The 14,202-nt window shown below is 45.4% G+C and overlaps 1 long non-coding RNA gene across 1 annotated transcript in view; it reads left to right on the top strand.

Annotated features, from left to right (window-relative positions):
- LOC138749652 (uncharacterized) overlaps positions 1-12,754 on the top strand; it is a 35,821-nt gene extending 23,067 nt beyond the window's left edge. The window contains exon 3 of the long non-coding RNA XR_011348804.1: positions 12,212-12,754. This is a non-coding gene — a long non-coding RNA (uncharacterized lncRNA). The remainder of the gene's footprint in view (positions 1-12,211) is intronic.
- The last annotated feature ends 1,448 nt before the right edge of the window (positions 12,755-14,202 follow it).

Genomic DNA, 14,202 nt, shown 5'->3' with positions numbered 1-14,202 from the left:
CTAGGAGAGGTTGTGTGCACTGAAGAGGGGGTCAGGAAGCTCCAGTGTGATTTGGATAAATTGGGGGACTGGGCAGATATATGGCAAATGCACTACAATGTGGATAAATGTGAGGTTATCCACTTTGGTAATACAAACTGGAGGGCAGATTACTATTTGAATGGCAATAGACTGGGAGATGGGGAAGTGCAGAGAGACCTAGGGGTTCTTGTGGTCTAGTCACTGAAGGCGAGCATACAGGTACAGCAGGCGGTTAAAAAGGCAAATGGTATGTTGGCCTTCATATCAAGAGGGTTTGAGTATAGGAATAAGGATACCTTACTGCAGCTGTACAGAGCCTTGGTGAGACCACACCTGGAGTATTGTGTGCAGTTTTGGTCACCTTATCTGAGGAAGGATGTTCTTGCAATGGAGGGAGTGCAGAGGCGATTCACCAGGCTGATACCTGGAATGGCAGGAATGACTTAGGAGGAAAGATTGCGCAAATTGGGATTGCACTCGCTGGAGTTTAGAAGATTGAGAGGGGATCTCATAGAGACATAAAATTCTGGCAGGACTGGACAGAATGGATACGGAAGGGATGTTTCCAATGGTGGGGGAGTCCAGAACCCGGGGCCATGGTTCGAGGATAATAGGCAAATCATTTAGAACCGAGATGAGGAGGAATTTCTTTACCTAGAGGGTGGTGAATCTGTGAAATTCATTGCCACAGAGAGCAGTAGATTCAGGTTCATTGAATATATTTAAGAGGGAATTAGATATATTTCTTCCCTATAAGGGAATTAGGGGTTACGGAGAGAAGATGGGGACGGGGAACTGAACTTTAAGATCAGCCATGATCTCACTGAATGGTGGAGCAGGCTCGAAGGGCCGAATGACCTACTCCTGCTCCTATCTTCTTTGTTTCTATTACCACTGGAGATCAATGTGACTGTTCCCACTAACAAGGCACAGTGCCAACACTGGTCACGGTGCTGCTCTCCAAGCCACACAGCATTCACCTTTCAAATCATAGAACAAAAACCCTTAGAATGTTTGTTTCAATGAATTGTCATCTTTCCTCATGTGTGAGAGCTGAATTTTGTGCTATTGATTACCAAAAAGAGCACTGCTCAATGCATGAGTTCATTGCTTTTGGTCTCCTGCATCTACTGTTCTGCAGATATTTTTTCCTTTCATGTGTAATTAAAGGATAAACCAAAGTGTTTTACACAGGATAAGAAAAATGATAATAATTACTGACATCTGAACATAAAGGGGTTTGCATTTTTATCAGTGGTAACCAAAGTATAGTTTATGTGGGAACTAAACTGCATTGTAATCTATTTTACACACATGGTTTCCAAATTGTGCTGACCTTCTACACTCACTTCACAGCTTCACCTCAATGTCATGGTGCTCTCTCCAAGGCCAGTGCTTGGTAGTTATGACCCTAACATGCAGATAGATTGGGAAAACTAGGTTGTGAGTGGAATTCAAAGAGAGAATTTGTAGAACGAGAGAAACACGATAGGCTGCAAACATTGTGATTGGAGTAAAAACACCAAAATGCTGGAGGAACTTGGCTGGTCTTTTCAGCATCTTTAGGCAGAAACAGAAAGTCTCAAAATTCAAACGATGGGGAAGGGATCCATACCAACAAATAGTGTTAATTGGATGTGATAAGGGTCGAGGTGGAATTTATCATTTCTGTGCAAAAGGAGACAGGGAATGGAGTTACGATGGGGGAAGCAGGAAGGTGGGGTGGGGTGGGTGGGGGGGGGAAGGGAGAGGATCTAATGAAAGCCAGAGAATTAATGCCATCTGGTTGAAGGATCTCCAGTTGGAAGATGAGGTGTTGTTCCTCCAATTTACGGGTGGTCTCAGTCTGGCAGTACGAGACCATGGACAGACATGAGGGCAAGGGAATGGGATGGAGAATTGAAATGGGTGGCCACTGGGAGATTCACACTATTGTGGCGGACAGACCTGAGGCGTTCAGCAAAGCGATCTCCCAGTGTGCATCCAGTCTCTCTGATGTAGACGAGAAAACAGTGGAAGCACCGGATGTAGTAGATGACTCCTCCAGATTTACAAGTGAAATATTGCTTCACTTGGAAGGACTGTTTGGGGCCTCAAATGGTAGTGAGGGAGGAGGTGTGGGTGTGATTGGAGCATCTCCTGTGTTCACAGGGGTAGGTCCTAAGGTGACTCTTGGTGGGGAGGGAGGAATGGACAAGGGAGTCACAAAGGGAGCGGTCCCTGCAGAAGGCAAAGGGGAATATGTGTCCAGTAGTGGGATCACATAGTAGGTGGTGGAAATGGCGGAGGAGGATGTGTTGGATGCAAAAGCTGGTGGGGTGGTAGGTGAGGACAAAACAAATCCTGTCCTTGTTGTGCATGGGCGCGAAAGGGGGAGAGGGCAGATGTGCAGTAATAGAGGATATGTGGGTGAGTGGGGAGTTGATTGTGGTGGAGGGATAGCCACATTGTTTGAAGAAGGAGGACATATCTGATCACCTAGAATGGAAGTCTTCATTCTGGGTGCAGATGTGACAGAGATGGAGGAATTGAGAGAACAGGAGACATGGTGTGAAAAGGTGTAGTCGAGGTAGCTGAGAGAGTTGGTAGGTTTAAAGATGTCTGTCGAAAGTTTGTCTCCTGAGATGGAGACAGAGAGATAGAGGAAAGGGAGAGTGTTGCTAGAGATGGACTTAGTGAACTTGAGGTCGGGGTGGAAGTGGGCAGTAAAGTAGATGAAATCATCGAGCTCATCATGGGTGCATGAGGCTTCACCAAGGTAGTCATTAATGTAGCGGAGGAAGAGTTGAGAGGCCTTGCCTGTGAAGGCTTGAGCATGGATTGTGGGTAGAATTTGTAGAATGTCTTTGCGATGACCTCTTAGAGCAGCTTGTGACTGAGACAACCAAGGAAATGGTAATTCTGGATTGGGTATTAGTGTAATGAACAGAGTTGATAAGGTAAGGGAACCACTGATCATAATACGATAGAATTTACCCTGCAGTTTGAGAGTGAGAAACTAAAATCAGAGGTGTCAGTATTCCAGTGGAACAAAGGGGACTACAATGGTATGAGAGAGGAACTAGCAAAAGTGAATTGGAATGGCACACCGGCAGGACAGATGACAGAGCAGAAATAGCTGGAATTTCTATAAGAAAAAAGGAAAATGTAGGACAAGCAAATTCCAAAAAAAGAAGAAATATTGAATGGAAAAATTACACGACTGTGGCGAACAAGTGAAGCCACATTAAAGTAAAGGCAAAAGAAAGAGAATACATGGAAGCAAAAATTACTGAGTAGATAGTAGACTGGGGAACTTTTAAAAGCACACAGAGGGCAAGTAAGAAGGTCATTAGAAAGGAAAAGATTAACTTTGAATGGAGATTTGCAAATAATATCAGAAAGAATAAGTATAGTAAAAGTAAAAAAAAAGATGAGTAGATATTGGACTAACTTTAAAAAAAATGACTGGAGAAATAATAGTGGGAGACAAGGAGAGGAACTAAATGAGTATTTTGCATCAGTCTTCACTGTGGAAGTCATTAGACTTTCAAGGGTGTCAGGGAAATGAAGTGAGTGCAGTCACGATCACGAGAGAGAAGGTGCTTGGGAAGCTGAATGATCTAAGGGTAGATAAGTCTCCCAGACCAGATAGAATTCTGAAAAAAATAGCTATAGAGATAGAGGAGCATTAATAGCGATCTTCCAAGATTCAATAGATTCTGACATGGTTCCGGAGGACTGGAAATCTGTAAAGATCAAACCGCTAGTTAAAAAAGGAGGGAGGCAGCAGAAAGGAAATGATAGACCTGTTAGCCTAACATGGCAGTGGGGAAGTTGTTGGAGTCGATTGTCAAAGATGATCACTGGGGATCTGAGAAAAATTGGTCCAAAAGATTTCAATAATTACACGAGTATATACAACACTCAGTAGCTCAGGCAGCAGCAGTTAACATTTCAAGGCTGAGACCCTTTGATAAAGCTGATAAAGAGAAAACAAGTTGGCTTTCAGTTGCAAAGAAAGGAAGGAGGGAGGAATAGAAAAAAGTGAACATCTCTGACAGGGAGAAACCAAAGGAGTAAATGTAGCTTGTTTGCAAAAATGCACTGTTAATAGCAAAGCTGTTGGACATTGGAGGTATTGTGCATAGCATGCAAGGATATAGATAGGATACCGAGTTGGGCAGAGAAGTGGCAGATAGAATTCAATCTCCCAATGTGTGAAGTGATGCACAGGGGAAGGTCAAACTTGAAGGCAGAGAACATGGTTAGTGGCAGGTTCCTTAACAGTGTATTTTGGGACCATGTCCATGGATCCTTCAGTGACCATTGGGGATCAGAGATGGAGAGGATGAGTAAATTAAAATTCATGGGAGTCACTATGTTGGAGGCTTTGAAACAAGTTGTTCACTGGATTGTACAGCTCTGGTTTTCCCCTTCAAAAGTCCACAATAAGCTCCTTGGTTTTGTTGACATTGAGTGACAGATTGTTGTTCGTCAGCCAAGTTTTCAATTTTCCTCCTGTATGCTGACTCATCACCCCTTTACTGTGCGGTCATATGCAAATTTGTAGATGGTGTTATTGTTGTACCGATCCTCACAGTCATAGGTGTAAAGTGAGTAGAGCAGGGGGCTAGTAACGAAGCCCTGTGGTGCTCTGGAACTGATGGAGATTGTCGAGGAGGTGTTCAGATGTTCTTACCAATCCTCACTGATTGAGGTCTGGAGGTGCGGAAATCCATGATCCAATTACACAGTGGGATATTGAGGCCCAGGTCTTGGAGTTTGCTGATCAGTTTTGAGGGGTTGATGGTGTTTAAGAGACCCTTTCTTATATGGAGCAAAAGATATTTGCACATAATGAGATCACAAGCCTGCTCTGCTGAATTTAGCATGTGAGGCTGAGCTGTGCCAATATCCGTCAGGGTGGGGACCCATGCCTCCAACATAGCCCGAGGGTGTTTCTTTGATGAGACTGATAACCTTGGATGTAAGACGAAAAGGCAGATTAGCTGTTTGCCTTATTTGATAGAACATATATTGCAGTCTGCCTGGCAGTGAGGGTGTTGTGGGAGATAGGTAGCATTGTCTGGGTATCAGTCAGTGTGGGGCTGTGTGAGTTGATACTTGACTGGTCTTCTTCTTTTTCTTTATTCTTCTTTGGCTTGGCTTCGCGGACGAAGATTTATGGAGGGGTAAAGTCCACGTTAGCTGCAGGCTCGTTTGTGGCTGACAAGTCTGATGCGGGACAGGCAGACACGGTTGCAGTGGTTGCAAGGGAAAATTGGTTGGTTGGGGTTAGGTGTTGGGTTTTTCCTCCTTTGTCTTTTGACAGTGAGGAGGGCTCTGCGGTCTTCTTAAAAGGAGGTTGCTGCCTGCCGAACTGTGAGGCGCCAAGATGCACGTTTGGAGGCGATATCAGCCTACTGGCGGTGGTCAATGTGGCAGGCATCAAGAGATTTCTTTAGGCAGTCCTTGTACCTCTTCTTTGGTGCACCTCTGTGAGAGCTCGCCATAGAACACGATCTTGGGAAGGTGATGGCCCTCCATTCTGGAGACGTGACCCACCCAGCACAGTTGGGTCTTCAGCAGCATGGATTTGATGCTTGCGGACTCTGCCAGCTCGAGTACTTCGATGTTGGTGATGAAGTCATTCCAATGGATGTTGAGGATGGAGCGGAGACAGTGCTGATGGAAGTGTTCTAGGAGCCATAGGTGATGCCGGTAGAGGACCCATGATTCAGAGCCGAACAGGAGCGTGGGTATGACAATGGCCTTGTACACGCTGATCTTTCTGTGTTTCTTCAGGTGCTTGTTTTTCCAGACTCTTTGTGTAGTCTTCCAAAGGCGCTATTTGCCTTGGCGAGTCTGTTGTCTATCTCTTTGTCGATCCTTGCATCAGATGAAATGGTGCAGCCGAGGTAGGTATACTAACATAACATATATATAACATAACAATTACAGCACGGAAACAGGCCATTAGGCCCTTCTAGTCCGCACCGAACCAAAACACCCCTCTCTAGTCCCACCTCCCTGCACAATGCCCATAACCCTCCATCTTCTTCTCATCCATATACCTGTCCAACCTTTTCTTAAATAATACAATTGACTCTGCCACCACTATTTCTCCCGGAAGCTCATTCCACACGGCTACCACTCTCTGAGTAAAGAAGTTCCCCCTCATGTTACCTCTAAACCTCTGCCCCTTAATTCTTAACTCATGTCCTCTTGTTTTAATCTTTCCTCTTAATGGAAATAGTCTATCCACATCCACTCTGTCTATCCCTTTCATAATCTTAAATACTTCTATTAAATCCCCTCTCAACCTTCTACGCTCCAAAGAATAAAGACCTAATCTGTCCAATCTCTCCCTATACTCTAGATGCTTAAACCCAGGTAACATTCTGGTAAACCTTCTCTGCACTCTCTCCACTCTGTTTATATCCTTCCTATAATTAGGCGACCAGAACTGCACACAGAACTCCAAATTAGGCCGCACCAACGTCTTATACAATCTCAACATCACCTCCCAACTCCTATATTCCATGCAATGATTGATAAAGGCCAGCATACTAAAAGCCTTCTTCACCATCCTATTCACGTGAGTTTCTACCTTCAGGGAACGATGTACCGTTATTCCTAAATCTTTCTGCTCTTCTGTATTCCTCAATGCTCTCCCATTTACCACGTATGTCCTGTTCTGATTCTTCTTACCAAAATGAAGCACCTCACACTTATCAGCATTAAATTCCATCTGCCATTTTTCAGCCCACTTTTCTAAGCAGCCCAAATCCCTCTGCAATCCTTGAAAACCTTCTTCATTATCCACTATTCCACCTATCTTAGTATCGTCTGCATATTTACTAATCCAATTCACCACCCCATCATCTAGATCATTAATGTATATAACGAACAACAATGGGCCCAATACAGATCCTTGAGGCACACCACTGGTCACCGGCCTCCAACCTGACAGACAATTATCCACTACCACTCTCTGGCCTCTCCCTTTCAGCCAATGTTCAATCCATTTGACTATCTCAAAATTTATACCTAAAGACTGCACCTTCCTAACTAACCTTCCATGTGGTACCTTATTGAAGGCCTTACTGAAGTCCATATAGACAACATCCACTGCGCTACCCTCATCCACATTCCTAGTCACCTCTTCAAAAAATTCAATCAGATTGGTCAAACATGACCTTCCTCCCACAAATCCATGTTGAGTGCTCCTGATCAGACCCTGTCTATCCAGATGCTTATAAGTACTATCTCTAAGAATTTTCTCCATTAATTTACCTACCACAGATGTTAAACTTACAGGCCGATAGTTGCCAGGCTTCCTCCTTGAACCCTTTTTAAATAATGGAACCACATGCGCAATGCGCCAATCCTCCGGCACTATCCCCATATCTAATGACATTTGGAAAATTACTGCCAGAGCCTCTGCTATTTCCTTCTTCACTTCTCTCAATGTCCTGGGGAAGATCCCGTCTGGTCCCGGAGACTTATCCACCTTTATATTCTTCAAAAGCCCTAAAACGACATCTTTTGTAATCTCTATATTCCCCATATTTACCCAATTTGCTTTTTTTTTTATCTCACATCTCCCAATATCCTTCTCCTTAGTGAATACTGAAGAAAAGAAACTGTTCAATATCTCCCCCATTTCTCTAGGCGCCAAACGGTTGACCGTTTTGAGTTCTGTGTGCCCGATGGAGATGTGGGGGGGCTGGTAGTCATGGTGGGGAGCTGGCTGATGGAGGACCTCAGTTTTCTTCATGCTGACTTCCAGGCCAAACATTTTGGCAGTTTCTGCAAAACAGGACGTCATGCGCTGGAGAGCTGGTTCTGAATGGGCAACTAAAGCGGCATCGTCTGCAAAGAGTAGTTCAAGGACAAATTGCTCTTGTGTCTTGGTGTGAGCTTGCAGGCGCCTCAGATTGAAGAGACTGCCATCCGTGCGGTACTGGATGTACAGTGTCTTAATTGTTGAGGTCTTTCATGGCTTGTTTCAACTTCATCCTGAAGAAGATAGTAAAGAGGGTTGGTGCAAGGACACAGCCTTGCTTCACGCCGTTGTCAATGGAGAAGGGTTCGGAGAGCTCATTGCTGTATCTGACCCGACCTTGTTGGTTTTCGTGCAGTTGAATAACCATGTTGAGGAACTTGGGGGGGGGGGGCATCCGAGGCACTCTAGTATTTGCCAAAGCCCTTTCCTGCTCACGGTGTCGAAGGCTTTGGTGAAGTCAACAAAGGTAGAGTCCTTTGTTTTGTTCTCTGCACTTTTCTTGGAGCTGTCTGAGGGCAAAGACCATTGTCAGTAGTTCCTCTGTTTGCGCGAAAGCTACACTGTGATTCTGGGAGGACATTTTTGGTGACACTAGGTATTAGTCTATTAAGGAGAATCCTAGCGAAGATTTTGCCTGCATTGGAGAGCAGCGTGATTCCCCTGTAGTTTGAGCAGTATGATTTCTCGCCTTTGATTTTGTACAGGGTGATGATGATGGCATCACGAAGGTCCTGAGGCAGCTTTCCTTGGTCCCAGCAGAGCATGAAAAACTCATGCAGTTTGGTATGCAGAGCTTTGCCGCCAGCCTTCCAGACCTCTGGGGGGGATTCCATCCATATCTGCTGCTTTGCCATTTTTCTGTTGTTCAATTGCCTTATATGTCTCTTCCCGGGTAAGGACCTCATCCAGCTCTATACTCAAGGGTTGTTGAGGGAGCTGGAGCAGGGCAGATTCTTGGACTGAGCAGTTGGCACTGAAAAGAGATTGGAAGTGTTCTGACCATCGATTGAGGATGGAGATCTTGTCGCTGAGGAGGTCTTTGCCATCTGAGCTGCGCAGAGGCCTTTGGACTTGGGGTGAGGGGCCGTACACAGCCTTTAGTGTCTCATAAAAACCCCTGAAGTCGCCAATGTCGGCGCTAAGCTGGGTTCGTTTGGCGAGGCGAGTCCACCACTCATTTTGGATCTCCCGGAGTTTGCGCTGAAGATGGCTGCATGCGAGACAGAAGGCTCGTTTTTTTCTCTGGCCAGGAAGGCTTTGCAAGGTGAGCCTGGTGGGCAGCTCGCTTCTTTGCCAGAAGCTCCTGGATTTCCTGGTTGTTTTCGTCAAACCAGTCCTTGTTTTTCCTGGAGGAGAAGCCCAGTACCTCTTCAGTGGATTGCAGTATGGTCGTTTTCAGCTGATCCCAGAGGGTTTCAGGAGACGTGTCAATGAGGCAGTTTCCATCCTCGAGCTTGGCTTGGAGGTTTGCCTGGAAGTTTCCTCTCACTGCGACTGACTGCAAGTTTCCAACATTGAACCTCTTTCTGGGGGCTCCACTGTTCTTGAACTTTGGCTTGCAGCTTGCAACTTTGTTGAGCTTGCAGCGAACAAGCCAGTGGTCAGTATGGCATTCCGCGCTGTGCATGACCCTGGTGTGGAGCACATCTCGTTTGTCTCTTCCTCACACCAGAACTCTAAGACCAGACTGGTCTAAGAGTTGCATTTAATAGTAGATGGAGATGTTGTGGTTACTCCTTCATATTCTGTGAGGGGCACTTGACAAAGTGGTGGCTGTCTATCTTCCTTATGGTAGGCAAAGTTAAAGAATTTCATGTATGTTACATTCTAAATGTAGTATAATGTGAAAATAATGGCACCTTTAAACCTTTTTACCTTGTGAGGGTATATACTTTGTCCTATGTGGCTCCATGTTTCAGTGTGTGTCGCTCCTGGAGGTCCCTTGGCTCATTTATCTATTTGTGCTTCAACTTAGTTGGCATCCTCCACCTTTTGACACAATAATTGATGTGTTGAAGAAAGTATCTGGGTCTCCCTCTAACCCCCCCCCCCCCACACCCCGAGGTCTCAGGTGCCTAGTTTGGCAGTGCCCCAATTTGTCACGAGGCAGTATTTAGAGAATAACTTTACATTCTTACATAAGGTTTGCGATTGAAGATTCTGACCTTTCTGCCAGACACGTTCTGTTTACAGGGCTGACTGAACCATAGATCTCTCAACCTTCCTTCCTTCAGAATGATGGAAGTAAATATCATCACTGTCCTGGGTATTCTTGTCAATCACAAGGGAGCAAAGGTCACCACAGCAAAGATCAATGCTTTGGTGCTACTTTGCGGCAGTGAACAACTGATTCTTTGATCCTGTGTCGATTAAATATATATCTTAACAAAACACATCACCACCTCCAGTCAAAGTATGTTTCAATGAATGTCACCCTTCCATGAGTACAGAGCATTATATACAAATATTTACTCATGTCCTCTGGAATATTGACAGTAAATAGAGAAAAAGGTGATTATTGCCTCAAAATGGAAATCCAACCTTTAGCAGAAAATAATGCTCATCAGTCCACTGCTCCAAGGGACTCTGCTTAATATTTTCCTTCTCAGGTAACCAAGTGTGAAATTAAAAACTGATGGGCCTGTTGGTTCCTCTTAAGGTGTGTGTTGCCTGATAACCCTCTTCTTAATTTCTCTGTCCAAGAAGGGATTAACCAAATCAATCCATTGAATAGAGACAACTTGGATTGTTCAGAGTCTAATCTACCCAGAAGGAGGATACAATTTATCATCAGTAGGTGTTTTTGTGCTGGGCCTCTGCTTTGAGGCTGGCTCCATCTGTGGAGAAAAAAATTTGAACGTACCTTTTTATGGAGCAGCCCCAAAAAGTCTCGTAGCGTCCTCTGCAGCCGATGGAAGTGGGGTGACTGATACCGTAGCGCTGCCCACCGGCAGGACATCATAAACACCTGCCGAGTGAAGAAAGTGCATTATAGTGGGAAATGGTGACCCCAGAGCAGGTAGCAAAGTTCTTTGTGATGTTTGCAGCCAGTCTTAGTGCCCAGGCAGAAATCTTGTGCACTCCAGTTAGGGGCATTAGCATTCTGATGTCCCAAAGGTCTGAGGATTGCATTTGTGGGATCAGGAAAAAATTCCAGCTGAAGTTGTGGAGAAGCAACCAGCAGTATGAGGCAGAAAGGCAAGCAGAACTTAGGCGCTGTAGAGGGAGGTGTATGCTGCTTGTTAGTCAAATCGCTCTGGTATCAAATAGGACCGTGTGCAGGATTGATGGATCGTAGGGGGTTGAGCTTTGGAGTATTGATGATGACTGCTGGAGACACCCAGTACCTTTGAATTTGTGCTGAAACTCATTGAACCTCACCTGAGGCTCAAGACAACAAAGTGGCAATGGCCTTTGGAGCCTGGACTTGGAGTCGCTGTTGCTTTGTGGTGGTATGCCACCTCATGTGAATATCGATCCATCAGTACTATTTTTAGTATAGGTGTCACCACTGTTTGTGTAGTGGGTGCCAGGTAACTGGAGCTTTGAAGAAGGTCTTTGGTAAGATTTAATCTTCCTGCCAAGTGGCGAGCATCTCCAGGGGACAATTGATGGCTTTGCAGAATGGGGGTATCCAGTGTGTGCTGGTGCCATCGATGGTTAACGTACTCCCATCATCGCCCCCCCCCCCCTGAGGATGCTCTAGCCTACTACAATCCCAAAGGGTGGCACTCGGTTGTTTTTCAAGCTGTTGTTGACCACATCTGGCAAGGTTATATGCATTGTAGCACCTCTCAGTTTGTCACCGGGTATGTATCGTCTTCCCATTATTCCACTCTGTGTTCTGTTATACATCTTCACGGATGTGTACGTGGGGTGGTCTGGCTGCACGCATGACACTCGAGTGTTTGCCAACTCATCCATCTACAGAGAAGCTGAGCAGCAGGGTGGATACCTCTTCCCACATGACGTGAGTGGGCACACTCAGGTGCCCATTGACTTTACGTGGTTCATGCAATTAGCATCTTGGTACTGGTGGCTTTTGTGTCTACATTGCGAGGTTATTATAAGGGAACATTATTGTAATGTTGCACTGCCAGTTCCTGCAGTTGTAAGGCTTGCAGTGTAGAGAGCATTGACCACCCAGATTGTGAAACTAACCGCATATTTGTATTTTTCTATCCCGAGATATAAATGGAGTTGAGGTCCCAGTATATCTCATGGGTGACCTAGCTTACCCCCTCAGAAAGTGGCTGATGAAGGGTTTCACACACCGATGCATACTGGATCCACGACACCGAAAATTCAACAAGGCCCTGAGCTCTGCAGGGATAGTGGTGGAGCACACTTTCGGTCATCTGAAAGGCCGATGGCGGTGCTTGTCGAAACACCCTGATATTTGTATCTCTTTGGTTCTAGATGATGTATGTGACAATGTATGTGAGCTCAACAAGGATTACTTTCTGCAAGAGTGGAACTCTGCTCAAACAAGTCACCCGCACCTGAGCCCCAAGTTTGGCATGAGATGCAGGCACATTGTTACCAGGTTATCTGTGAGGCGATTATGTCCATCCTCTAAACCAGAGGTCTCCAGAGTTGTTGCTATCGATGGAACACATCCTCATCCATTCCTGATCCCCAACCATACAATTCCACCCCACCCCCTAAATCTACCCTTTCCCCCAGACCAACCATGCTTCCCCCCCCCCCCCTCTCCCGTATGTCCTGAGCCAACATTGCATGCCTGATGGGGGAATGCAGAGTCGATGCAGCCGTCAACAGTTAATAACTATGGCAGCCCCTGTGCTATATCATCTCTGCCTTGTTGCCGCAATTGTGATGTGTTCTAAAATGTCATGGGATGAAATTGTTGACATGAAGGTTATAATTCATGCTGTCATATTTGTACTCATAAGCTCATGCATCAAAGAAAATAAAAGAATGAAACATAAAAGACTGTAAACTGAGTGAAAACTTCAATAATAAACATGGCCAATGGCACATGTATGGTTCAATAAAAATGCAATTAAAAGTCTTAAAGGTACCAAAATACATAAAAGTGACACATGACTGGTGTGGTTTCTTTTATTACAAAAATTAATGGGTTCTTTTTAAAATAACTAGATTTATTAACTAAGCAATCAGCACTAAAACAGAGCACACACATGCATACCTCATGGGAAGGCATCCATCTTGGACCTACTGAAGATGCCATGACATTCCCCAGATACAACATTCCCTAGATGCTGCACACTCCGTCTCCGACTACTCCTGGTGGTAGCCCTCTATCACTACAACTGCTCCCTTCAAAACTTTATGCAAAGTGTAAAAAAGAAAGAACTGGTAGCAACATTCAGGAATCTGGAAAACTTAATGCGATGTTCCAAAAAGTAATGACTGGTAGTAGCATACACTGAAGTGACCAAAGGCAAGTATTTGCAGTGCTTGAAGCAGAGTGCAAAACCATCAATCCTGCAAAGCACAGAAAAAGTGGCAAATGACTTGCTTGCAAACATATATCAAAGTATAAAAGCAAAGATTGTGCAATATCTCACTCAGTAGTGTGTAAAATCCATAAATACATGAAATACAAAGTGGCTAATAACTGAACAACATAAATGTGACTCCATCTGTAAGTATCCCCGTGTCACACATCCATTGATCAAGCGGAGGAAGAAGGTGGAGGGGGAGGACACGGTAAAGGACTCCATCTCCTCACCCATCGGAATGAGGCTGCAACTATTACATGCTGGTGTGGAATGATATGGCATGTCTGCAGCAGGGGGTTGGTACATGGCATGAGGGGTGCTGTATTGCTGCGGGAACGGTCGCTGAGGAGGGTAGGGATACTTGAAAAGAGAGGCCATGTTCTGGAAAATGGTGGCCTGCCCGTCCATTTTCTCAGCTAGGTCACGCAGCAGCCTGATTGGCTCTTTCCACCCGCTATGACGAATCCTCCTCCTCCCTCATTGCCGCAGGCATCGCTGTCTCATGATCTCTCTGCATGCAAACGATCCCTCTCACCGTCCTCCTTTTCCAAGGACACCAGCATGGTCTCCATCTCTTTGGAGTGAAGCTGAGCTTTCGTCAGCTTCTGGCACTTTCTCCTTGGCTGGGGTACTGTGGAATATAGCAAAAAAAGGGGATCATTGGTGGACTGGTGTGTTTTTGGCACATAAAATCCAAAATGAATTATGACCTGGCTCCTCATGTGGCAGTCCTTGCTTGCCCTTGCCATTGGCTGTGATTTCTCCATCCATGTTGTTCCCACCAGAGACCTCCATATCTAGGCAACTTGCATGATCAGCAGTGTCCTGCGCCCCCACAGATCGTGCGTCTCCTGTAACAGCACTGCTGGTGGGCACCTGGGATGAAGCAGGGATGAGTTCGGGGGAAGCAGGACTTTCCAT

Source organism: Narcine bancroftii, chromosome 14 (genome assembly GCF_036971445.1).
Source record: "Narcine bancroftii isolate sNarBan1 chromosome 14, sNarBan1.hap1, whole genome shotgun sequence".
Taxonomy (NCBI): Eukaryota; Metazoa; Chordata; class Chondrichthyes; order Torpediniformes; family Narcinidae; genus Narcine; species Narcine bancroftii.
The sequence above is the reverse complement of the archived record's forward strand: the minus strand, read 5'-3'. Positions and strand labels throughout refer to the sequence as shown.